The 26,423-nt window shown below is 34.8% G+C and overlaps 1 protein-coding gene and 1 pseudogene across 2 annotated transcripts in view; one reads left to right on the top strand and one right to left on the bottom strand.

Annotated features, from left to right (window-relative positions):
- TSC22D1 (TSC22 domain family member 1) overlaps positions 1-26,423 on the top strand; it is a 132,102-nt gene that overhangs the window by 36,799 nt on the left and 68,880 nt on the right. The window lies entirely within an intron of this gene.
- LOC311618524 (DNA-directed RNA polymerases I, II, and III subunit RPABC4-like) lies at positions 1,885-2,101 on the bottom strand (annotated as a pseudogene). Its single transcript has one exon. The product of its transcript is annotated as a DNA-directed RNA polymerases I, II, and III subunit RPABC4-like (transcript).

Here is a 26,423-nt window from a genome sequence, read left to right as displayed (position 1 = left end):
TTGCAGAATGTTGAACATGGGTTACCTTTATATTTTTGAGGTATAAGATCATAGGCTTAATCATTGATTGTATTAACTGTAGGTACAGTTTTGTTCTTTAGTGAGGAGACAGTTTTTTAATAAGCTCTGTCTTAAAAATGTATATGACATAAGCAGTATGGTTTATAGTTTATTGTAAATATATGCACAGATCTTATTTTACTTAGCTATATTGAAACAATTGAGCAAGATGTCAGTTGCTTAGATGTCCTAAGCAATCTCTTGCTTTCTTTTTATTCAGATATTTTTTATTTCCTTTAAACAGACTTCATATTAATTTAGTTCTAAAATGTGAAAGATTTTTGTTGCCAAAAATATGCACATAGGTGCTCTAAAGTACCTCCCTCCCCCAATATGTACATCTAAGGTAATTAGGTTACTGCGGTAAAATGTTAGGGAATTTGAAGTACGCATCGGAGTTTTCAGGAATTATGACCAAAGTGATCTCTACTCCAGAGGTAAGGTATGGCATAGGTAGAAAAATGTTCAAAATATGTTCAATGTGATGCCTGATGATAAAGTGAACTATAACAGATGTCTTTGGATTTTCAGAAATATAGAATTCGAAAAATAATTTTTCCTAGTGATCTCTCCCAGGGGAGAGAGATGGATAAACCACAAATTTGTTTTTGTATGCTTTTGGAGTACATTTCGAAACATATATCCACAGTCTACCCTTTGTGTTCTTGACCTCGTTTATTCCAGGTCATCTCCTATCCTTGCTCTCTTAGTGTTTATGGTCCATATTTAATTTAGTATTTCTTAGACTCTGAACATTTTAAAAATATTGTACTTTTCATGGAAAGTTGAGTATGTATTCCATGAAATTATTGCCTGGCTTCAGTTTGCTGTGAATGCCTATTTTTATTAAACGATGCCTGAACTTAGAAAACAATAGCTGCACTAATTTTTACTTTGGTTTGAGAAATTCAAGTTTTGTAAATATTCCCTTAAGCACTGTAACTCAGGGGAATCTTTGTACTATGGGTTAAGAAATAATATTTTTTAAAAAAGAAATAATATTGATTAGTAGATAAAGTCATTCAGAGAAGAAAGATATACTATTATTCTTTAAAGAATATTAATTAATTTAATGAGTTAAGTGTTAGCATATTTAGTATATCCAGAAACAAAGAAAAATGCAGTATTCAGTCCATAACTGTAAAAATTATTAGTTTTTATCTAGAATAAATTACTAATTTACTCAGTAGATGGTAACATGCTAAACACAATTACCTTCCATCCTATCTTTTAATTCTTTTTATAAGAACACCAGCTCCTGGACATTTGCTTTTAGTAAAAATAGTTTGCTATATTATATGCTATCTATTCTACTTTTGTCTTATGTAGAGCAAATGATGATGATATGAACTACTAAGAGAACTTGCTACGTAATAAGGTAGCTTGTTCCATGTTCAGAATCGTCTAATGTTAAGAAGTTGATCCAGAATTTGCTTCTGCATCATTTAGAAATAATCTAGTTTAGCACCCTCATTTTATATATAAGATAACAAGAATATCACATATATTTCTAATGTCACAAAATTAATAAAATGTCTGGAGGGCTCAAGTCTCTTGACTGCAAGCTCAGAGACCTGTACTTGCCTGTACTTTACCTCCTTCTCATGTAGATTCTACTTTGGGAAAACACTGAGCAAGTCTGATTTTTTCAAATACGACAGCCTACAGGACTTTTAACATGACTGTGTTATATCTCAATTCCAAGCCAAGTTGTTGTTTTTTTCTACATATTAAGCACCTATATTTTCTTCCTTTTTTGATTTTTAAAATGAAATAGTGTATAAAGAGTTGTTTTCATAAAGATAACACTAATCAAAAGCTATACTACATTAATAGCAAATTCAAATGCAAAGAATTCCATTTCATCAAGCATCAGAAACCATGAGTCTTTTAGTCCTTTTCTTGTACATTATTCTGTATCTCCATCCTCTGTATCTGATTGAATTGCTGGATTTTATTTCATTTTCTGCATGACATTCTCCACAGAGATATGTATCATTGGCTGCTGCTTTGGGGGTTGGATATCATCCTTGGTGTCCATCGTTAGTCCATACCACCCAAGCACCTATATTTTCTTGCTCTTGTTCATGTGGTATAGTTTTGAGATCCTTAAAAGTTTTATAAATCTTTGAACATCACTTTATCATTGTTTTCCTTAACATGTGACACTAAATCAAGATAGTACAGGTGTGCTCACCGTGTGTTTGGCTCTGGAAAACCACTTTGTTTATCCTTACATATTTACCGATTACAGTGCTTAATTTTATGCATGCTGAGATTCTGTTGAGTAAAAGAGTTATATAGGTATATACAAAATATTTTGTTTTTCTGAAAATTAGGCAAGTAGTATGTTTATACAAAGGCTAATATTCACCTTTTAGTGGAAAAGAAAATTGACTCAAACTAATGGCTAAGATCCTGAGAAATCATAGTAAAAAAAAGTACTATCTCCATTTCAGTTATTTTTAAAAATATATATATATTTTATTGATTTTTTACAGAGAGGAAGAGAGAGGGATAGAGAGTTAGAAACATCGATGAGAGAGAATCACTGATCAGCTGCCTCTTGCACACCCCCTACTGGGGATGTGCCAGCAACCAAGGTACATGCCCTTGACTGGAATTGAACTCGGGACCTTTCAGTTCGCAGGCTGACGCTCTATCCACTGAGCCAAACCGGTCTTGGCAATTTTCAGTTATTTTTATTTGCTGAATTCTGACACAAATAATAATAAATTCCATATTAAATGACCTTTGTATATATAATGTTATTCCCCCCCCCCCCCCAGTTTTTTTTTTGCTAATTTAAGAGTAATCAGGCCCACTGGAGCTAAACTGTTGACACGTGATTGACATTGAGAAGAAAATGAACTTATATTTGCTAATAATTAAAATGAGAAATGAAAGGCAGTGCTTTAGTAGAAAAGTATAGAATCTATACCAAACAGCAGAAGATGACAAAGGAAGTAGTCCTAGAAGCCTTAGGTTGGGGCTTAAGTTTTAATGCAAGCATAGCTTTATCTTGCCCCTTGAAATATAGCACAAGTACTCGGCTTTAGCAATGGTGTTTTCGCATAACATTTTTTTTTTTATTTCAAGAAAAATGATTTTAAATATAATGTTACATGCAATAAACAATATTTCAAGAAATTTTTTAAAAATATATTACCAAAACTGTACTAACACAGTATGTCACAAAATTTGTAAGATATATTAAAAATCTATAACAGAATTTTTTTAATTTCATTTATTTATTTATTTATTTATTTATTTATTAAATATATTTTATTGATTTTGTACAGAGAGGAAGGGAGAGAGATAGAAAGCTAGAAACATCAATGAGAGAGAGTCATTGATCAGCTGCCTCTTGCACACCCCCTACGGGGTATATGCCCGCAACCAAGGTACATGGTTGCGGGCATATACCCAGTAGGGGGTGTGCAAGAGGCAGCTGACCGGAATCGAACCCGGGTCCCTTCAGTCCCCAAGCCGATGCTCTATCCATTGAGCCAAACCGGTCTCAGCGTAAAAATCTATAACAGAATTTTAAATTACCAGTTAAATATTTAACTTTATTCTCCTAAATTTTAAGTTGAAGGAAGACATGAGTTTTTTATTTAATAGTTGTGTGTACCTCTTAAGTGTACAAGTGCCCTTGTTTGAGAAACACTGGTTTGATATGTAGAAAATATGCTACTTTACCTGAATTAGAATTTTAGCGTAAATGGGGGGGAAAGGAAGGAACAGATACTTAACATGCCTACTCTAGACCTTTGGCTAGGTGCTTTACTAATATTTTACCTAATTAATCCAGTTGACCTGTGAGAAAGGGAATTTTTCTGTTTTACATGTGAAGATACTGAAGTTCAAGGGCAACAAAAACTGCCAAGGGCATATAATCAGTAAGAAATAAAGATGGCATTTAAAAGATCTGCCAAATTAAAAGAATTCTCTTGTACCAAACATCTTTGCCTCAAAGAGTGCACATTTTCAGGAAAATTTCATGTAGAACCTCAGTGTTGAAAGTAGATAAAAGGGATATTTTACTTAGTATGCATTTCTTAATAGACTTTTAAAAAAGTTTTAGTTTTACAGAAAAATAGACCAGAAAGTACAGAGTTCTGTCACACATGAATACCAGGTGTCCCCATACTTTCCTCTTATTAACATCTTGCTTTTCTGTGGTGCATTTGATACAAATAATGAACTTAGTATTGGTATATCATTATTCAAGTTTATAGTTTACATTGGGTTCACTCTGTGTCATACAATTATATGGCTTTTGCCAAGTACATAATACTGTGTCAGTTACAGTATCATATAGAAGTCTCATTGGCCTACAGATGGCTTGTGCTCCACCTACCCATCCCTTCCCTCACTCCCCACCCATGACAACCACAAATCTTCTGTCTCTAGTTTTGCTTTTCTAAAATGTCATATAATTGGATATGTAACCTTTGTAGACTGGCTTCTTTAACTTCGCAATATACAATGCCTTTAAAAAAAAAATAACATCTTTGGCAAGGTGTCCACTTCACTCGCCCATTTAAAAATCAATTATTTGTCTTCTTGTTGTGTTTTAAACAGGTTTTAAAAAAAATACTTTGGATATCAGCCCTTTACCAGATAAGTGTTTGGCAAATAAACTGTGGCTTGCCTTTTCATTTTTCCTGCTAGTAGTGTCTGTTACAGAGCAGTTTGAAATTTTGATGAAGTCCACTTAATCACCAAACCAAACCAACCTAAGTCCCCTAGATTTTTTCCTATCTTATTTTCTGGAAGTTTTACAGTTTTGACTTTTACATTTAGGTCAGTGATCCATTTTGAATTAATGATTCTTTTTTGAAAGGTGTAAAGTGAATGATTGTGTTTGTGTCCAGTTCTAACACCATTTGTTGAAAAGACTGTTCTTTCTCCTTTGAATTTCCTTTGCTTCTTTTTCAAAGATTAGTTGACTATATTTGTATGAGTCTATTTCTGGGCTTTTATTTTGTTCCATTGGCCACAGTACCACACTGTCTTGAATACTGTAGCTTTTTGGTAAGTCTTGAAGTTGGGTAGTGTGAGTCCTATGACTTTGTTCAGTATTGTGCTGGCTGTTCTGGGTCTTTTGCTTTTCATGTAGCTTTTGGAAACAATTTGTCTCTATAAAATGACTTTAATTGGGGTTGCATTGGATTTAAAGATCAAGTTAAGAAGAACTGACATCTAACAGTATTTAGGCTTATTAACATGGAATATCTATCCATTTATTCATATCTGATATTTTTATAAACATTTTGTAACATTTTCTATCTATATCTACCTACCTACCTACCTACCTTTGTACATACTTTGTTAGATTTATACCTACTTTATTTTTTGGGTGCTAATGTTAACTGTGCATTTTAAATTCTAAATTTCAATTGTTAGTATATAGAAAAATAATTGATATTAGCTATATTTTGCAACCATGCCACAATTACTTACTGCAGGAAATTTTTTTTTTTTTTTTTTTTTTTCCATAGGGATTTGCAAACACAGTTTTATTTTTTCTTCTTCTCTTAATCCCTGTATTAGGAAAGCATATAGTGTCTCGCCAATATGTATGATGTTAGCTATAGTTTTTTGTAGATTTAAAAAAAAAATTTTTTTGTCCAGATTATTACAGTTGTTCCTCTCCTCCCCCCCCAATAGCTCTCTAACACCCTGTTCCCACCCCATCCTCTGCCCTTTCCCACTTACCCCCACTGTCCTCATCAATAGGTGTATGATTTTTGTCCAGTCTCTTTCACACCACCACACCCTTTCCCCCTCCCTGAAAATTGTAAGCCCACTCCCTTTCTATGCCCCTGATTCTGGTATATTCGCCAATTTATTCTATTCATCAGATTTTTTATTCACTTGATTTTTAGATTCACTTCTTGATATGTATTTGTTCATAATTTTTATCTTTACCTTTTTCTTCTTCCTCTTAAAGAATACCTTTCAGCATTTCATATAATACTGGTTTGGTGGTGATGAACTCCTTTAGCTTTTTCTAATCTGTGAAGCTCTTTATCTGACCTTCAATTCTGAATGATAGCTTTGCTGGGTAAAATAATCTTGGTTGTAGGTTCTTGCTACTCATCACTTTTAATATTTCTTGCCACTCCCTTTTGGCCTGCCTGGTTTCTGTTGAGAAATCAGCTGACAATGGTATGGGTACTCCCTTGTAGGTAATTAACTGCTTTTCTCTTGCTGCTTTTGATATTCTCTGTCTTTTGCTCTTAGCATTTTATTTTATTTTATTTTTTAAATATATTTTATTGATTTTTTACAGAGAGGAAGGGAGAGAGAGAGCCAGAAACGTCGATGAGAGAGAAACATCGACCAGCTGCCTCCTGCACACCCCCTGCCGGGATGTGCCCACAACCAAAGTACATGCCCTTGACCGGAATTGAACCTGGGACCTTTCAGTCCGCAGACCGATGCTCTACCACTGAGCCAAAACCGGTTTCGGCTGCTCTTAGCATTTTAATTATGATGTGTCTTGGTGTGGTCCTATTTGTATTTCTTTTTCTTTTTTTTTTAAATATTGATTTTTTTTTTTTTTTTACAGAGAGGAAGAGAGAGGGATAGAGAGTTAGGAACATCAGTGAGAAAGAGTCATTGATCAGCTGCCTCTTGCACACTTCCTACTGGGGATGTGTCCGCAATCAAGGTACATGCCCTTGACTGGAATCTAATCTGGGACTTTTCAATCCGCAAACTCTATCCACTGAGCCATACTGGTTCGGCGTGGATTCCTTTTTTTGAGAGTTCTCTGTGCTTCCTGGACTTGTAAGTCTTTCTTTCACCAGGTGGGGAGGTTTCCTGTCATTATTACTTCAAGTAGGTTTTCAGTATCTTGCTCTCTCCTTTCTTCTCGCACCTCCATAATTCGGCTGTTGCTAAGCTTGAAGTTGTCTCAGAGGCTTCTTATACTATCTTCATATTTTTTGGATTCCTTTTCTTTTTGCTTTTCCAGTTAGATGTTTTTTGCTTCTTTGTATTTCAAATCTTTGACTTGATTCTTGTGATTCTCTAGTTGGCTATTGGATCTCTGTATATTATTTTTTATTTCAGTCAATGTATGCTTAATTTCAAGTTGGTCCTTTTTCATATCCTCGATCTCACTAAATTTATCAGCCTTTTCTAGGAAATTCTTGAAAAACCTTATAACCGTGGTTTTAAACTCTATATTTAATAGTTTGCTTTCCTCCCATTTCTTTCGTTTGTGACCTGTTTATTTGTTTCCACATTTTGGCTGCTTTCCTGTATTGATAGAGTGACTTTGTGTGCTAGGTGTCCTATAGGGCCCAGTGGCTCAGCCTTCCCAGTTACCTGAGGTGGACACTCTTGGTAGACCCCTTTGTAGGCTGTGTACACAGTCTTGTAGTTAAGCCTTGATTGTGATTGTTGTTGGTATCACCGGGAGGAATTGACCTTCAGGCCAACTGGCTGTGAGAATCAGCTATGTTTACGATGGGAGAACTTCTGTGCTGGAGACACCCTTATCAGGCAGGACTTGCTTTAGTGGGGCTTTAGTGCTCACTGAGTCTGCCTCCTGAGTGTGTCCCTTATGGATCTGAAGAGTTATAATCTGGTTGGTCCCACTCTGACTATTGGGTACACTGGCTCTTGGATTTCTAAAGAGGTGTTAATTTAGCCTCTGGTGCCACGCACCAGGAGCTATGGAGAGATCTGCAGCTTCCTCTTGTTTGGGTTTTGGAGGTACCCAGATGAAGCCCAACTGTGAAGCAATGCAAGCTGCTTTGGGGCCTTGGCCCTTTTGTATGTTCTGTGTCTCTTTGACCCAGCTGGAGTTTGTTAGGTAATTTTAGATTGCAAAGGTCCAGGCCATTCATATGCAAAAGTCTCTGCTCACAGCTTGGGTGGGGCAGGGTCTCAGAGAATTAAAGCAGAGCAAACAGCTAGGGCTGATCCTCAGCCTTGCCTTACGAGGCCCCTGGGTCTCAGTGTCCCTAGGTAATCACTGCAAGCACCTCTGCGAGAAAGCTGCCCTTGAGTTCCACCCAGTGCCAGACAGTCCAGTTTCTCCCCATATGAGTCTGGGTCCCTGCAAGTGGAGTTCAGAGCAGTTGGGAGCTTGTGTCTTTCTCATGCTTGAAAAAGACAACTGTGTACTTCGTTGCTGGCTCTTTCCGTGTGTGCGCACGCGTGTGCCTCCATACCTCTGCACTTCTGCAACTCCTGTGAATCTCGGTGTGCTTTTCTTTTTCCTTCTAGTTGTAGAATTTTCACTCACCCAGCCTTACTGTGATTCTGGATGACGTCTCTTTTGTCTTTTAGTTGAAGTTTTGAAGTGGTTGTGTGAGGCAGCAATTTTAGGTGTTTACTTATGCTGCCATCTTGGTTTCTCCTTTGTAGATATTCTTGATCACCTTGAGGAAATCCCCCTCTGATTCTAGTTACTTAATAGTTTTTTTTTTTAATAAAAAACTTGAATTGATACTGGCTTTTGCCAAATGGTTTTTCTAAATCTATTGATACAATCATATGATTTTTCTTTTTGGCCTGTTGATGTGATGTGTTATAAAAGTGGAGTTTTGAATAATGAATCAGCTTTGCATACATGTAATCAAAATTGGCCATGGTGTACAGTCATTTTACTCATTACTGGGTTTGGTATGTTAATATTTTGTCAAGGATATGTTAGTCTTAATGAGAGGTATTGGTCTTTAATTTTCCTTGTAATGCCATTGTCTGATTTTGATATTAAGCTGGCCTCATTGAATGGATTGAGAATTATTTCCTCTGTTTACATTCTGAAAGAGACTGTGGGGAATTAGTATCATTTTATTAAATATTTGCTATAATTCATTACATATTTGATGAGACTATCTGGGCTTGATTCTTCCTTTTTGGAAAGTTATTATTGATTCAGTTTATTCAATAGGTATAAGCCTATTCAATTTTTTTCTTGTTAAGTTTTGGTAGGTAATATCTTTTAAGGAGTTGGTCCATTTTATGTAAGATATTAAATTTGTGGGGAGAGAGTTATTCATAACATTCCATATTATCTTTTTAATGTCCACAGGATCAGTAGTGATACCTCTTTCATTTCTGGTATTAGTTGTTTGCATCTTGTTTCCTTTTAGTTGTTGGCCCTGCTAGCGATTTTTCAATTTTATTGATAAAATAGCCAAGACCGGTTTGGCTCAATGGATAGAGCGTCGGCTTGGGGACTGAAGGGTCCCGGGTTCGATTCCGGTCAAGGGCATGTACCTTGGTTGCGGGCATATCCCCAGTAGGGGGTGTGCAAGAGGCAGCTGATCGATGACTCTCTCTCATTGATGTTTCTAACTCTCTATCTCTCTCCCTTCCTCTCTGTACAAAATCAATAAAATATATTTAAAAAAATTTTTTTATTGATAAAACAAATAGATTTTTATTTTGTTAACTTTTATTTACTTACTGTTTTCAGTTTCATTGATCACTGCTCTAATTTTTATTTCTTCTGCCTGCATTATTTTATTAGGTTTATTTTGCTCTCTCAAAGTACTGATTTTGCTGCATGCCAGAATTATAAGTTGTATTTTCATTTTCTTTTTAAAAAAATTTTTATGAGACTTTTTTTCTACCAATGTGCTTTAAAAGTATGCTGTTTAATCTCCAAGATTTTGAACTTTTCCATGTATCTGCCAATATTTGGTGTCTATTACTGAGTTTTGGTTTATTTCTGTTTTGCTAGGAGCATACTTTTGTATGATTTCTGTTCTTTAAATTTTTTTGTTTTATCGTCCTTACTCTTGATTAGTGTTCCATGTGGGCTTGAGATGCTGTATTTTATTGTTATTAGATGAAATATTGTTTAGATGTCAATTAGATCCAGTTGATTGATAGTGTTGCTCAGTTCAAAACGTTTGTTCTGATTTTCTACCTCCTGGATCTGTCAGTTACTGATAAAGCAGTGTTAAAGTATTTAAGTAACATAGTGGGTTCATCTACTTCTCATTTTAATTCTATTTTTGTCTTACCTATTTTAAGGCTCTGTTGTTAATAAATACTTATTAAGGATTGTTATGCATTCATAGAGAATTGAGCCCTTCATTATGCAGTGCCTCTCTTTATGTCTGATAACTTTTCCTTGTTCTGAAGTTTGCTTTTCCTGAAATTAATATAGATATTCTAGCTTTCTTTTGATTAGTTTTATCATAATGTAACTTTCTTCATCCCTTCACTTTTAATCTCTCTTTATCCTTATATTTAAAGTGGGTTTCATATAGACAACCTATAGTTGGTTCTTGTTTTTTTTTTATCCACTTGATAGTCTCTGTCTTTAAATTGATGTTTCAGCCATTTACATTTAAAGTGATTATTATTATAGCTAGGTTAATATGTATATTTTCTATTGATTGCCCTTATACTTTTAAAATTTATTTTTTTCTTCTATTCTTTTGGTTTTGAGCATTTTATGAATTCCATTTTCTCTCAGCATATCATTATACTTCTAAGATATTTTTTTTTAGTTGTTGCACTAGAGTTTGCAACATACATTTACAATTAATCCACCTTCAAATAACATATTTCTTCATGGGTGGTGCAAGGACATTATAACTGAGTATTCCCACATCCTTCCTCCCATTTCTTATAACATTGCTGACCTTTACTTCACTTTTCATAAGCTATAATTATCCGGTATATTGTTGATGTCATTTTGAACAAACTGTGATACGATCAATTTAGAATTTAAAAAAATAAAGTTTTGTTTTTTTCTATCCCCCCCCCCCCCTTTTTAAAATTTCTGATGCCCTTCCAGAAAGAAATTATGCAGATCTTTTCTCTGGAGAATTTATTTTAGTATTTCTTTCAAGCTGGGTCTACTAGTGACAAATTTCCTCCATTAAAAAAAAAATAAATATTTTTATTGACTTCAGAGAGAAACGTCAATGATGGAAGAGAATTATTGGCTGCTTCATGCACACTCTGACTGGGGATAGTGCCCACAACCTGGGCATGTACTCTGGGAACTGAACCATGATCTTCTGGTTCATAGGTCAACATCCAACCACTGAGCCATGCTGGCTGGGCAAATTTCCTCCAATTTTGTTTGAGAAAAATTTTTATTCCTTCACTTTTGAAGGATAATTTTGCTGGATATAAGATTCTAGATTGGAAGATTTTTCTTTCAGTGTTTTAAATATTTTACTCTACTCTTCTTTCTTGCATGGTTTTTGAAGAAATGGCTATATAATTCTTAACCTTATTTCTCTGTAGCTAAGGTCTTCCTTTCGCTATTGATACCACTGGCTTCTTTTAGGATATTTGTTCTTTGTTTTTTATTTTGTGATGTTTGAATATGATATACCTAAGTGCAAATATTTTGGTATTTATCATGTTTCATATTCTCTGAGCTCCTGAATCTGTGGATTGGTGTCTGTTAATACATTTGCCACATAATACTTATCCAATATTTGACTATTAATAGGCACTTAGGTGGCTTTCATATATTGGCTTTGTAGATAATGCTGCAATGAACATAAGGGTGCATGCATATGTTTTTTCTAATTAGTGTTTTATAGTTCTTTGAATAAATACACAAAAGTGAGATTGCTCGGTTCTAAGATATTTCTTTTCTTTTATAGGGCTTTTTAATTGAATTTATTGGGGTGACATTGGCTAATAAATTACATAGGTTTTTGGTGTACAGTTTATATACATCATCTGTACATTGTGTGTTCACCTCAAGTCATCTCCATCACCATTTATTCCCCTATCTCATACTGTTCTCCACAGTAGTTGCACCAGTATGCTTTCCCACCAGCAACACACAAGGGTTCTCTTTTCTCCACAATCTTGACAACACTTGTTTATAATAGCCTTTATAATAGGTGTGATATCTCATTATGGTTTTGAGTTATATTTTTCTAATGATTAGTGACTTGAGCATCTTTTCGTATATCTATTTTTTAATTAGATTGTGGGTTTTTTGTGTTTTTTTTGTTTGTTAATTTGTATTGAGTTTCTTATATATTTTGGATATTATCACCTAATTGGATCTAACATTGGCAAATGTCCTTCCTTCCATGTGTAAAGATTTTTGTTTGTAGTTCCATTTGTTTAGTTCCCTTTCTGTCTTTCGCTGGCTACAGTGGTGGTTTTTTCTTCTGAGAAGCTGTGGTATTTGCCTGGTTCTTCAGTATTTGGGGTGGCAGTTTGTCCTGTGACCTTGGTTCTCTAATGGATCTAAGAAGACTTTTTGGCTTTAGTTTAGCTATTTTTACCTTTTTTCATTGTGTTCAGGGGGGTGACACCTTATACTGGAAACTAGAATCCATTTTAAAATATTTTAATTTGCCTTCAATTTTGAGTCTTAACAAGTAATAGAGCTTTATTAGGAGGCTTCTAAACCTTTGTAGTTATTTAATTGCATTCATTTAGTCCTATTGAAGTATCTACCTACTAAAGTTCATCCATCTCTCAAGCATTGGCATTATTAAAATGCTTCTACCTCTCTTTTCGAAGAACTTTTTTTCATTGTCCTCTATAGTTAAATTGTAATTTAATTCTAATTACTGGATCTATCTCTTGTTTCTTGGCAAGGACTTTGTGGCTTAAGTATGTTCTCAATGAGCAAAACTTCTCTACTAGGATCACTCCCATCAGCATCTAATTATGCGGTCATGTATTGTTTTAAGAAATGGAAACCACCCTGACCCTTTTCTCACACTCTACTACTGTTCACTTTTATTACCAAGAATTGTCTACTCATGTTATTATAATTTCTCAAATTTTATTTACTTTTCAGTCTATTCCAATTTTACCTTTGCTTCTATTACCCCTTTAACTGCTCTTGTCAAGGCCTCCTAGGGGCACCTTGCTGGCAGATCCATTGTATACTTACCTCCCCTTCCTACTTGATCTTTAGTAGAATTTAATGTAATAAATGTGTTTCTGAAATGTGTTTTTCTTGACTTTCTTCTGGTTTCCTTCACAGCCTTTATTTTTTGCTGCTGCTGATCTTACTCTTTCATCCAACTGTGGAATGTAGTTCAGTGCCCAGTCCTTGAGCTTTTTCCTTAACCTCTTCTCCTTTTACACTTAGATGATCTTATCTCACTCATTCCCATATTAACTCTCCTCAAGTTTTTATCTCTCAGCTACTTCCTCAGCTCCAGTCTTGATATCTTCTTAGATAATTTTAAAAAATTCACACGTGCAAACTTGAGCTATTTTTCTCTTAGTCTTCCCTCGTCTCTGTGCAGCACCAGTTCTCATCTCATATGTCAAAACCTATGGAGCAGTCTCTTCATCTGTCATATACAGTTTATTCATTATTTGTTAGTTTAATTGTTTTTGGATTTTATTTTTTTAGTCATTTTTTGGCTTATAGGAAAATTAAGCAGAAAATACAGAATTTTCATGTTAATGCCTTTTCCCCCCTTGTTTCATCTATTAACATCTTGCATTAGTTTGGTACATGTTATAGTTTAACCAGTTTTCTTACATTAAAGCCCATCGTTTACATTGGGACTTTATGTCATACAATTCTATGGATTTTGCTAAATGCATAATGTCATGTATCCACCAGTATGGCCTTATAGAAAAGTTTCACTGCCTATAAAAATCTTCTCTACATATTCATTCCTTGCCATCCCAATTCCTGCCAACCACTGTTATTTTCTTTTTTTAATTTAAATCAGTCATTTTTCTTTTAAAAAAATAAGTCTGCATTTATTTTAGAGAGGAAAGGAGAGGAATAGAAATATCGATGACAGAGCAACATCAATTGGCGGTCTACCACACATCCCCTACTGGGGATCAAGCCTGCAACCTGGGCATGTGCCTTGACTGGGAATCGAACTGGTGACCTCTTGGTTCGTGGTTTGACACTCAACTACTAAGCCACACTGGCCGGACTTTTTTTTTTTTTTAATCTTTCAGTTACAGTTGACAGTTTCAGGAGTACACTAGTAATTAGGCATTATATAACTTACTAAGTGATTATTATGATACATCTCATACTCATCTCACACCATACATAAATATTAGAATACTAGAGGCCTGGTGCACAGATTTGTGCGCTGGTGGGGGGTAAGGCCTGTGGGAATCGGCCCGCCGTGGAAGTGCTGGTCATCCTGGTTAGCCAAGTGGCACTCCCACTGTGGGAGCGCATTGGCCACCAGGGGGAAACTCCTGTGTTGAGCAATTGCTCCCTGGTGGTCAGTGTGTCATAGCAACTGATCGATTGGTGGTTCTGGTCTTTCTGCCATTCAGTTGCTGGGCTTTTATATATATATGTATGTATGTGTGTGTGTGTGTGTGTGTGTGTGTGTGTGTGTGTGTGTGTGTATATATATATATAAATAATTGACTATATTCCCTATGGTGTACTTTACACCCTCGTGAGTATTCTGTAACAATTGGTATTTCTTAATCTCTTCACCCTTTTCACTCATCTCCCTAACTTTCTTCCCATTTGGAAACCATGAAAATGTTTTCTGTATCATTTTTGTTTTGCCTGTTCATTTTTTTTTTTAAAGTTCAATTGTTGATATTTCTTGTCTCTTGTTTTGCTTTCCTGGAATGTTATATAATTGGAATCACATAATGTGCAGCCTTTTTCTTTTTCTTTTTCTTTTTTACTGGCTTCTTTCACTTAGTAATATGCAGTTAAGTTTCCTCCTTATCTTTTTGTGGCTTGATAGCAAAAATGTTTTTATCACTGTATAGATTTACCATAGTTTGTTTACCTATTCAACTTTGAAGGATATTTGGTTTCTTTCAATTTTTGGCAAATAGGAATAAAGCTCCTGTAAACACTCATGTGCACGTTTTTTGTAGACATGTTTTTAGCTCATTTGGAAAAATAACCTAGTAGTGCATTTGCTGGATCTGATAGTAAACCTATACTTAGCTTTGCAAGAAACCACTAGCCTATCTCCCAAAGAGGCTGTATCATTTTATAGTATATAAGAGTTCTTGTTGCTCTACATCCTCCCCAGTATTTAGTTGTGTCAGAGTTTGGAATCATAGCCATTCTAATAGATGTATGGTGGTATCTCATTGTTTTACTAGTAATTTGTTTAATTCCCTAATGTCAATTTTTGAGTATCTTTTCTATCTGTATACTTTTCCATCTGCATAAATCTTTGGTGAAGTGTCTGTTCAGATCTTTTGCCCATTTTTAAAGTAGTGTTTGTTTTTCTGTTGAAGTTTAAGTCGTTTTTGTATACTTGACCAGATAAGTGTTTTTGCAAATATTTTCTTGTCTGGTTTGTCTTTTCATTTAACAGTGTCTCTTGCATAGTAGAAGTTTTAAATTTTAATGAAGTACACTTAATCACTTTTTCTGTAATGGATCATGCCTAGATTTTCTACTGTGTTATCTTTTGGAATTTTTATTCTGTAGTTCTCATTTTGTCTTTTACATTAAGGTCTGTGATCCATTTTGAGTTAACTTTTTTGAAAGGTCAATTGTGTGGTTGTTTAATACCATTTTTATTATTAAATGATATTGTCTCTTCTCCTTTGAATTTTCTTTGTTCCTGTTTTAAAGATCAGATTTGCCTCCTAACTGTCTCTCAAACTTGCTCACTTCTCATTATGTTCATCTGTCAACCTCTGTTCCAAGGCACCATCATCTCCTGCCTGAACTATTGCAGTAGCCCTACTGGTCTCTTGCTTAATCTCTTGACTTCTGTGTTCTTCACAGAATATTTGTTATAATGTTAAACCCCATAAATAAAATCATATACATTTCGTACTTGATATGCAATTGCTTTCCTTTGTTAAAAAAAATCCTGAAATCTTTATCATGGCCTATAAGGCTCTAAATGATCTTGCCTGATTTTTTTTTTAACCATAGGTTATTGTGTGTTGTTTATATTATTTTTTAAAATTCTACAGTAGCTGCCTCTTAGTAGACACTGGACAAATAATCTCCATGAGGAAGACATAGGCAGCCTTTGAGATGCCAAATCTACCGAGGGAGATTCACTCATAAGTACCAATTGGTAGGCCAATTGCATGGACACTTTAGTGATGTTGAAGTTCTGGAAAGTAAGCAGTGAAAGATCAAAAAAGAAAAACACTTCTCTCTGGCTCAGTTTCTTCATCTGTGAAGGAGCTAATACCTCACGGTTGTTTTGAGGGTTAAATGGGCTAATATATGTATATCATTACTAGGTGCCAGGTTGATTAAACATACAAGTCTATTATATAAAGGCTTTCTCATTTAAAATTTTATTACATTAGAAAACACATTTTGTAACATGCAGCTTTCTCAACAGATATCTCCTATTTTACAGAGAAAGCATTCTGGTACCATATATAAATCTTACCTTTCATCACCCATCCTTTCCTCTTCCACCTGTGCTCTACCTCATATTACCTTTGCTTTCTTAGAGGCATTAAGATTATTTTATCTTTGCCGAAACCGGTTTGGCTCAGTGGATAGAGCGTCAGCCGGCAGACTGAAAAGTCCCGGGTTCGATTCCGGTCAAGGGCATGTACCTTGGTTGCGGGCACAACCCCAGTAGGGGGTGTGCAAGAGGCAGCTGATCTATAATTCTCATCGATGTTTCTAACTCTCTCTTCCTCTCTGTAAAAAATCAATAAAATATATCTTTAAAAAAAAAAAGATTTTTTTTTTATCTTTAACGTCTTCCTTTCATCTAGATCCTTGTATGCATGCAAACATATTAAACTCCAATTAAAAATAATATCTGCCTCACCTCTTCCTCTGTTCCCAAACTTAAAAACTGACTATAACATTCTCTCCATTTCTTCAGTGCCACTCACTTCTCAGCCCACTTCAGTCTTGCTTCTACATCTTAGTAACTTTATTCAAATAATAGTGTTGATGTTATCAGTGACATTATCACCAAATCAAAGAGACCCGTTTTCATACCTAGTCTGTCATACATGTGCTGTCAGCAGCACTCATCACGATGGATGCATTCTCTTTATATGTTTTTGGGTCTGTGAGTCTTTACTTCTCAGGTTTCCTTGTATTTTTTCGGCTGTTCCTTAGTCTCGTTTACAAATTCATTTTCACTCTCTCCAGGCTTTATATGTTGCAGTTTCTAAGGCTGGGTCCTTTGGTCATTATCTTTCAATTATTTTGGTGTCTCTAGCCATATTGTATATCATGGAAGTTCCCCCATATCTACTGGTTCACTTTCCATGGTTTTAATTACCCACAGTAAACCATAGTCCAAAAAATATTAAATGAAACGTTCCAGAAATAAACAATTCGTAAGTTCTAAAATGTGCATGTGCACTGCTTTGAGTATTGTGGTGAATTCTCATGCCATTCCGCTCCGTCCCCTCTGGGACATGAATTATCCCTTTGTCCAGTGTGTCTACTGTTAGTCACTTAGTAGCCATTTGTTTATCGGATTGTCTCCCAGGGTATCTCAATATTGTGTTCAAATAACCCTTATTTTACTTAATAGTGTTTCCAAAGGTCAAGAAATTTGGATTAGCCAAAGAGAAGCCGTGAAATACTTTAAGTAGAAAGGTGAAAGTTCTTGACTTAATAAGGAAAGAAAAAGAAACTGAATGCTGAGATTGCTAAATTCTGCAGTAAGAATGAATCTTCTGTCTGTGAAATTGCCTAGTATACAAGTTAAACTATCATAGGTATTTGTTTATAGGAAAAAAAAACATAATGCAGGATTTGGTACTATCTGAGGTTTCAGGCGTTCCCTGGAGGGGGGGTCTTAGCACATATCCCCATGGATGGGGGGGGGGGGAATACGGTATCTTTATACTGATAATTCAAGTTTAATAACACTCGTCCAACTTTATAGATTGAATTACCTACTTGGCATCTCTTTGTGTTCAAGAGCACTTCAAACACATTTTTAAAATTTATGGTCTTTACCCCTTCAAATCTGGCTTCCTTTACTGTTCCTCCTTTTAGTAACATCACCTGTGCCCATCCAGTTATGCGTGCCGAAACTCTAGGTATCTTCCTGCATATCTGTGTATTCCTTACACCTTTACCCAATTTTCGCCCAGTCCTTTTGGTTTTTGTGTCTAAAATATTTCAGCAGCCTATTTCTGTGTCTCCACTACCCTGGCTTAGTCCATTATTTCTTGTACGAAAGCAGTTCTAATTGGTCATCTTATATACATCCTTGTGCTAATTGAACCATTCTTCACCATGCAGCCAGAGTGATGTTTATCAAAATACAAATTTAATGATGTTGGTCTTAAAACATTCAATTGGTCTCCTATTGCTTTTAGGATCCATGGGTAGATAGCAACAACAATCCTTAATCTAATTTGTGAAATCCAGAAAGACCAAGGTACATCTCTCCAGTCATATCTTTGGCCACTTTTGGGTGTTTTTGTCTCTCTCGCTCTCATTCTTTGTCTCAGTCCCGTGGTCATTTCAGGAACACATTATTAGGTGCTCTTGAATATGTTAGGTCACCATCCTGTTTGCTCCCATAGTGCCATATGCGTACTGTCCCATTGCTTGTAGGCACGTTTTTATGGATCATTTCCGTCTCTAGCTAAAAGCCCCTGAGAGACCAAGGATCTTGTTTGCTTTTGCTTGCTGTTTGCCAGTGCTTAGCACAGTTGACTGGCTTATTCCCTCTATTTAATGGAATCTTAAGATGCCACTCTTATTTATTTAATTTTTTTTTATTATTTTTTTACTTAGTAAAAAACAAAAAAAGTAATCAGTGAAAGGTAAGTTTACAATAATGGTACTAGAATAATTTTCTGTAAAAGCTGAATTAACTTGAACTGTAACATTTTTCCAGCCCCCTGACTTTCTATGATGGTAAAAAATGTTACCTGCTAAAAATTTTACAATGTATTTATAGACTCTGATACTTGAAAATAATTGGTACTTAACGATAATATTATTCTCAAAACGGAAAAATTAGATGTTTCTAACTTAGCAAATAAAGTATTTAAGCTGGTTTCAATTTGGTTTTAGGTGTTGGATTGAAGCCTTTCTGAACTCGTAAGCAGTTCTGACTTGAGAGCATCTCGGGGAAGGGATATTTAGTGATCATTTGAGTTTAAGAACATTATGAGAATGTTTTTTAATTTAGTGTGATTCGTAGTGTATCATTGCTTGTTTGTTTGTCTAGCTCTTTATTTTGTTAATTTACTCATCCTTTTTTCCCCTCATACTTTTGTTTCTTTTAGGAAGATGACCCACTATCAGCATTTCTTTTTCATTCCTTTGTTCAGGAAGTCCTCTGCATTCCATAGCGGGTCTCAGAGAACTTTTCCTTACAGATCTACTTGTTGTTTTGACTTGATTTATGCTCCATATTAGAGAAATTTAGATTAGAAAGAGTTGGTTTGCCATTTAACATTGTGTGTTTCTCAAAGGAAACTTTAAAGATCTGTCACAGAACCTTTTTATAATGTTAGGGCCTGTCTTTCTAGATTCTGAATAATAAACACTCCTAGTAGCCTGGCACTTGCTAGTTGGAACAAAATAATCACTTCAGCTTTTTGTAATCACTTAAGATACTCATTAATTGTGAGTCATTGTTTTGAATATTGTACATTATAGATCTTTTTGTTTTTCTTGAATTGCCTAATGTTTTTAGAACAGTGTTTGGCAGTTGCTAACTTAGAGTATATTTTTATTCTGAAAATTGGGTAATGCCAGAGTTCATAGCTGGAGAACAATCTATCTATTCCCAGCCAATCAAATTGGTAATACAATGTCCTTTTATAAAGCAAAAAGTAACTGAATTATAGATCTTTTTTTCTTGCTGAGGTACTGATAAGATTATTTTAAGAAAATGTACATGTTTGAATTAATAGGAAACTACCTCAGACATCATAGAAAATGTATAAACCTATCTTTTGCCAAAGATGAAATTGCATTTCTATATTAAATTTATAATATTCTTTTGAAAGCAGAGAATAACGTTCATATTTATTTAACAAGTTAAAATTCAGCCACTGTTATTACATTAAATAAAATATACCCATATAAAATAGTTTATTAAATGCTTCCTAAAATTTCTAAAGTTTTAATTATAAGGACTCTGATTTTTTCATAAGTATGTTTTTTTTCAAAAGTTTTGAGTAGACTATTTTTAAAAAGTTGATGGCATTCTACTGTCAAGATATACATATTCTAATATGTCTTTTCTTTACGGAAACTGTGACAAAAATAAATTCTTGTGGTTTTTAATATTGTCTTTAAAAGAGCATTCGAAACAATTTTGTAATGGCTAACAGGTTTTTATAATAAATATAATCAGCAGCTGTGCTTCCACTTTCCGTACGAACTATTAAATTAGAGCCTTGGTATCTTATTTCCAAAATTCAGTGCATTAAACACAAAACTCAATAATCACATCCTAGCAGTCACTTTCTTTGTTCTCTGAATTCTGTATTGATGGTGGATATAGAGCTATCTGAATGAAGATGGTTTATGCATGCTGTGTAATTAAGTATAATAGTCTAAATTTCAAAATCTATTTTTAAATTTATTACATTCATTTCCCTATAGTACAGTTCCTTAATAGAATGTAATATATCAGTATTGCAAATTTAGATTGCCTTTTTCACTCAATCCATTAAGAAGTCGGGTTACCTATTATTAAGAAGAGGTTGTTCCAAAAGATTCAACACCTCTTTTACATTTTTGGAAATGTGCTCAATTGTGGCCTGAAGGCTCCATTAGGAATGAAGACATTTATATTTAAATTCTGTATTTTTTCAGTGAAAAGTTGAATACTATGCTTTTTGGGCATCGTTTTTTTTCTTCTATTTAAGCTTGGCTCTTCTTGATAGGAAAAGGAAAACAAAATATTACATAAATTAGTTTCTTATTGCTCACCTTTATAAATCAGAATTATTTTCAGGTCACCCACAATATAGGTATATAAGTTCAGTGTGCAGATTTCAGAGGTTTCTTAGATTATTGCCAACATTTCAGTACAATCCACAAATGATGGGGATATTTCTAAACACAGTTTGCAACATGCTTCATTTTTTAGAATCTTCATTAAACTCTACGACAATATAAATCTGATTTTGTGATCAATTTATTTTGACACACTTTACTGTCAGAGGTGGGTCACAAAAACATCTAAGTGATTCAAATGGCAGTGATTCCTAAATCATAATACTTCGATTTTAATAACATCTAGCACTTGTGCAGAAGTTTTTGGTGATATTTGACTAGTTCCTATAGTCTGAACTATCACCTGACTGGAAGGTGTTAAATTTCTGTCATTTAAAGAAATTGATTAAAAACCTGATATGATTCTTTTGGAAGATTTTGAAACTGGTTAAAAATTTGATTTCCAAGTTTTTGAGTGTGCAAATGAGATATTTTTAAAAAATTAGTCTTCTAACATTTTTTAGTACATATCACAAAACAATGGAATGTTTTGAGACAGTCATCTTTAAAATTTCTTTCCCTTTGGAGTTACTCGAAAAGCAGCCACATGCTCACGAACTGTTAGGACAGTCCCTCCACATTGAAGGTACAGGGACAGTGTTTGTTGTTTTGAAGATTCTGTTTCGTGGCTTAACCTCTTGCCATCACAGACAAGGTCAGCAAGTTTTGAATGTTGTTCTTTCTGTAGAAGGAAAATCTGTAGTTCATCTTTTAAGTTCAACAACTCTTAAATTCTCAACAATAGGTAACTGGTAAGCTGTAGGGGAAAAGAATTCAGCTACTCCTTATCTCATTAAAAATATCTAAGTGATTCTTCTATTTGAAAGTTAAAAAAATAGTTAACCATGTTGGACCATTTAGTGAGCACTTCTTAGTTCAATGTCTCTGATGCAAGAACTGACTGAATGACCAATTGAGTAATTTTGCTGTTGAGATTACATTTTCTCCAGTACAACTTTTAAAACATTCTTCACTTACCCACAGTGTTTTATCATGGAAGCAGAATCTAGCAGATACCGTAGGCTGAGACACATAAGATATGTGTTCTCTTGCATCCAATCTTCTGTACTATAATTTGCTCTGATACTTCTTTCTTCACACATGAAGCAATTTTTTTTCAATAATTTCCTGGCAATATTTACTGATTAAGGATTGCATCTTAATTTGTCACTATACTTCCTTAAAATACCATTTCACATATTTTACCATAGGAGGAAGAACAAACCTCCCAATGTGTATAATTTTATTTATTAGTAATCCTTAATGAGTATTGTAAGATGTTGAGAGAACTAGATTGAGTGTTGTATGGCTTTAAACATGTCTATGGAAAAATATAGATGTTTGTCTTTATGCTCCGGATGTTTAAGTTTTAGATGTCTTGCTAATAGTGATGATTTCATATTTTCATTAATTATAATAATGACATATATCTAGGACGGTGATTGTCAGTTTTGGTAGTGGACATAAATCTATATTTCGGATAGAATTCTTGATAGTTTGTGGGTTCTTTCATTGATCTGATTAGTATGATGTGTTCGTGAGATGATATGGCTAATAGGAAAAGTGTTCAACTCTGCCATTTTCCTGTGTTTTTATTATTAATATTATTCTAATCCTATATTCCTTTGCAGGAATATTTTAAAGCCATTTCTCCAGTTGGCATGAGTTATTTTATTTTAGACAATATCACTCACTTAATCAGGTGTCCATAAACTGCAGTAGAATTTAAAACATTGAAAGTAATCAGATAAGATTACTACTGGATTCCTAAACCTTGGGGCAACTTACCATTGGGAAAAACTTGAACTGCAGCTCAACTTGAATGCTATAGTTGAAGCAGACCATCTGATCAAGGGGTGGGCTGTGTGAGCCAGTGTCAGCTTGCATATTAAATATTAGCAGAGCTCAGAGTCTTAACTTTTGGCTATTTTTAACATAAAAAGGAGTTTTATTATTCTCTTCCTGCCCCAAATAGGTTGTTCCTGTTTTGGAGTTACTAGTTTAGAGTTTGGTTAAAAAATTAAAATTTAATGATTACCTGTGTTATAGAAATTATAGGGGATAATAATTTACACTGGGATATTTTCTAATTTATGTTTCCTATTAATTTTCTTCAGTTTTTACTAATATTTGAGTGTGGAGGAAATACTTTTTTTTACAGTAGCGGTTTACCATTGCTCTTCTACATTTTAGATGTAATGGGCCCACTTGGCATAGCTCGGGTTGAGCATCTATAAACCAGGAGGTAGCAGTTTAGTTTCTAGTCAGAGCAAATTCCTGGTTTACGAGCTCAATCCCCAGTGTGGGGTGTGCAGGATGCAGCCGACTAAGGATTCTCTCTCATCATTGATGTTTCTCTCTCCTCTCTCTCTCTCTCTCTCTCTCTCTCTCTCTCTCTCTCTCTCTCTCTCTCTCTCTCTCTCTCCATCTCTCTCCACTTCTTCTCTGAAATCAATAAAATTTATTTTAAAAATAGGTGTAATTATCTTATTAGATAAGTAGATACTGTAAGAAAATAAATATTAGTTTGTGAAATGACCTATAGAATAGGTTGTATAAAGAAGTTTTGAAAATTAGCTTCCATTTTAGTTATTTAGATGATTAAAAGGGATATGTGTATATTAATTTGAGAGAGAGAGAGGAAAACAAACATTGATCAGTTGCCTTCTATACATGCTCCAACCTTGCAACCTAGGTATGTGCCCTAATTGGAATCGAACCCACAATCTGGATGTATGGGATGACGCTCTAACTATTGAGCCACCCGACTGTGGCTGTGTGTGTGTATTTTATATGCATACACACAATCTGGATCTACAATAAATATATTATGCACATACATATACATATACACGTATTTGTGTCACACAAGCACACACACGTATATGTGTTTGTGTAAACTCTTCATTGGTCCCAGACTAGAAGGGAGCATGGTAGACCAGACAGCTGTAGTTGTAGGTTGCTTTTTTAGAATTGTTGGTGTGTGAAAGATTTAAGAGATCAGGAGGTGGCAGGAAGAGGGGTAACTAACAACTGGATAGGATTGGGGAAGAGACCGATATTCCTTTCTCCCTTTGTCTTGGTGGTAATCAACCTGCTTTTGCTAAAATGTTTTCTTTTCTACTTTGAGAAGCTCCTGTACGCGGTATTGCCGTTTCTAGAAATAGGAAGGGAAAGGAAGGGAATCAGAGGCAGAGTGCCTCAGTCTGATATTTTCTACTTAATGGATTTCTCCTTTCCCCTCCCCATCTCCCTTCCTCCCCTCCCCTCCCCTCCCCTCCCCTCCCCTCCCTGATTTAAGAATGATTTAGGAATTCTATCTTGTTAATTGATCAATGCAGGTATAAGAAAGGGATAAATTAATAACCTGGTTTTCTAGGTGGGGGGTGGTTCTGTTTCACAGAAATAGGGAATGCAGAGAGAAGGCACAGGTTTACAGAGGGGAAAAGTACTTTTAAGCATGTTGAGTTTGAAACAAATATCCAGTTAGAGATGGCCAATGAGCATTCAAATTTGAGTCTGAAGATTCTGATTTGTGAGCTGTCATCTTAATGGTGACAATTAAAGGTATGAGAACAGAGGTGATCATTCATAAAGTATGTATAGAATGAAAAGAACACCCAAAACAGGTAGAGCTTTTGGGAACATTAGAATTTGAGGGTTTGGAAAATTCTAATTATGGCCTTTGATTAGGCAAATTCTCTTTACTTGAATTGCTATCCAAGCTCTTCACCGAACCAAATCTAATCAGTCTTCAGTATAAGTAAAACCTTTCTTCAACATGAAACTGTTTCTACTTTTTCTAGAAATTAGAAAAAACATTTATTGGTTGTAACATTTATTTTTTTAATTAAAACTTATCTTTTTATTGATTTCAGAGAGAAAGGGAGAGGGGGAGAGAGAACTAGAAACATCAATGATGAGAGAGAACCATTGATTGGCTGCCTCCTGCATTTCCCACATCAGGGATCAAGCCTGCAACCTGGGCATGTGCCACACTGAGCCACACTGGCCAGGCCCAAAGCATTTATTTTTAATCATAATCAAATGCTTCTTCATAGCATCCCAGATATTTGGCTTGATTGGTTTCTGATTTTTTTAAAAAATGTGTGTGTGCATCTGCATTTCCTTTTGTTTAGAAAGATGTCTAAATATAGTAGTTGCATACTGAGCAACTACTATATGCCAACAATAATTATATATTAAGTGTTAGAGATAAATAAGATGTAGCTCCTGATCTTTGGGTGCCAACAGCCAACTGGGGGAAATAAGACAACTGGGTGAATGTGTTACGAAGTTCATAGCTTCCTTTATTTGTCCTCCCAAATGGAATTAAGAATTTATTACTAAATTAACCTTATTTCTCCCTCCTTCCACTATATATATATGTGTGTGTGTGTGTGTGTGTGTGTGTGTGTGTGTGTGTGTATATATATATATATATATATACACAATATATGTAATATATATAATATATATATTATAGAAATATGCTAATTAACCAGGATGCCATATCAGATCGACCGGACAGGAAGAGGTTGCACGCACAGTGTAGGGGGCAGGGCGGCAGGGGCCTCGGTTTGCCTGCGCTGGGGAGGGTCTGATCAGCAGCGGCTGCAGCTGCTTCAGGGACCCGGGAGGGAGGCAGGGCCGGACCAGTGACTCGAGGGTGGGCAGTCCTGCGCATTTTCTAATCTCGCACTGGGCTGCTAGTAGTGACATAAGTGCAACCATGGAAAAGTAGAAAATTCTAGGCATTGATTTTTGTTTGTGTTGTTTGAAAATGTTTGAAATTACTCCTGGTATACAACTTTCTATAATTATTAAAGTTAGCATTTTTTTTCAATATCACATGTTCTTCAGATACATTTTAATTTGCTGTATACAAGCAATATATGGATGTGCCAGAGTTTATTCTCTTATTGCCAGGCATTCATTTAATTTTTCCACTATTTTATTATAAATAGTGCTTTGATGAACTTTCATATTTGTGCATTAATCTTTTTATGCATTTAGGACTGTTTCCATAGGGTTAATTCATAGAAATGAAATTACTAGGCAAAAGAGCTTTTAAAACTCCCAGTATATACTGAAAAATTACTTTTGAAAAGGGCCTTGACTATACTTTTACTACCAATGTATGAGAGTATTAAATTTCCTTGCCAAGATTACCTTTTACTTTTTTTTTGTTTTTTTGTTTTTTGCTCATTTTCTAATTTGATAGGAGTATCTTGTTTTAATGTGATCTTCAATTATTAATGAAGATAAATATGTTAAAAGTATAATATTTATTTTTTTGCTTGTTCCTTTTTCGCTTTTAATTCAAGTAACTAATTTTGTGAGCAGTTGCATATCCTTACTGAATTTCCTTAGCTTTTATGTTTTTTTCAGGGGCAAAGGAGTATAGGTATTTTAGTCTGAAAAATGTATTGAAACTTTCCTATCTCCCCCCTTTGAAATTATGGTAAACTACTCACAACCTAAGACTTACCATCTT

Source organism: Pipistrellus hanaki (genome assembly GCF_964339955.1).
Source record: "Pipistrellus hanaki genome assembly, chromosome: 3".
In the NCBI taxonomy this organism is placed as follows: domain Eukaryota; kingdom Metazoa; phylum Chordata; class Mammalia; order Chiroptera; family Vespertilionidae; genus Pipistrellus; species Pipistrellus hanaki.
This window is presented reverse-complemented; position numbering and strand designations above follow the sequence as displayed.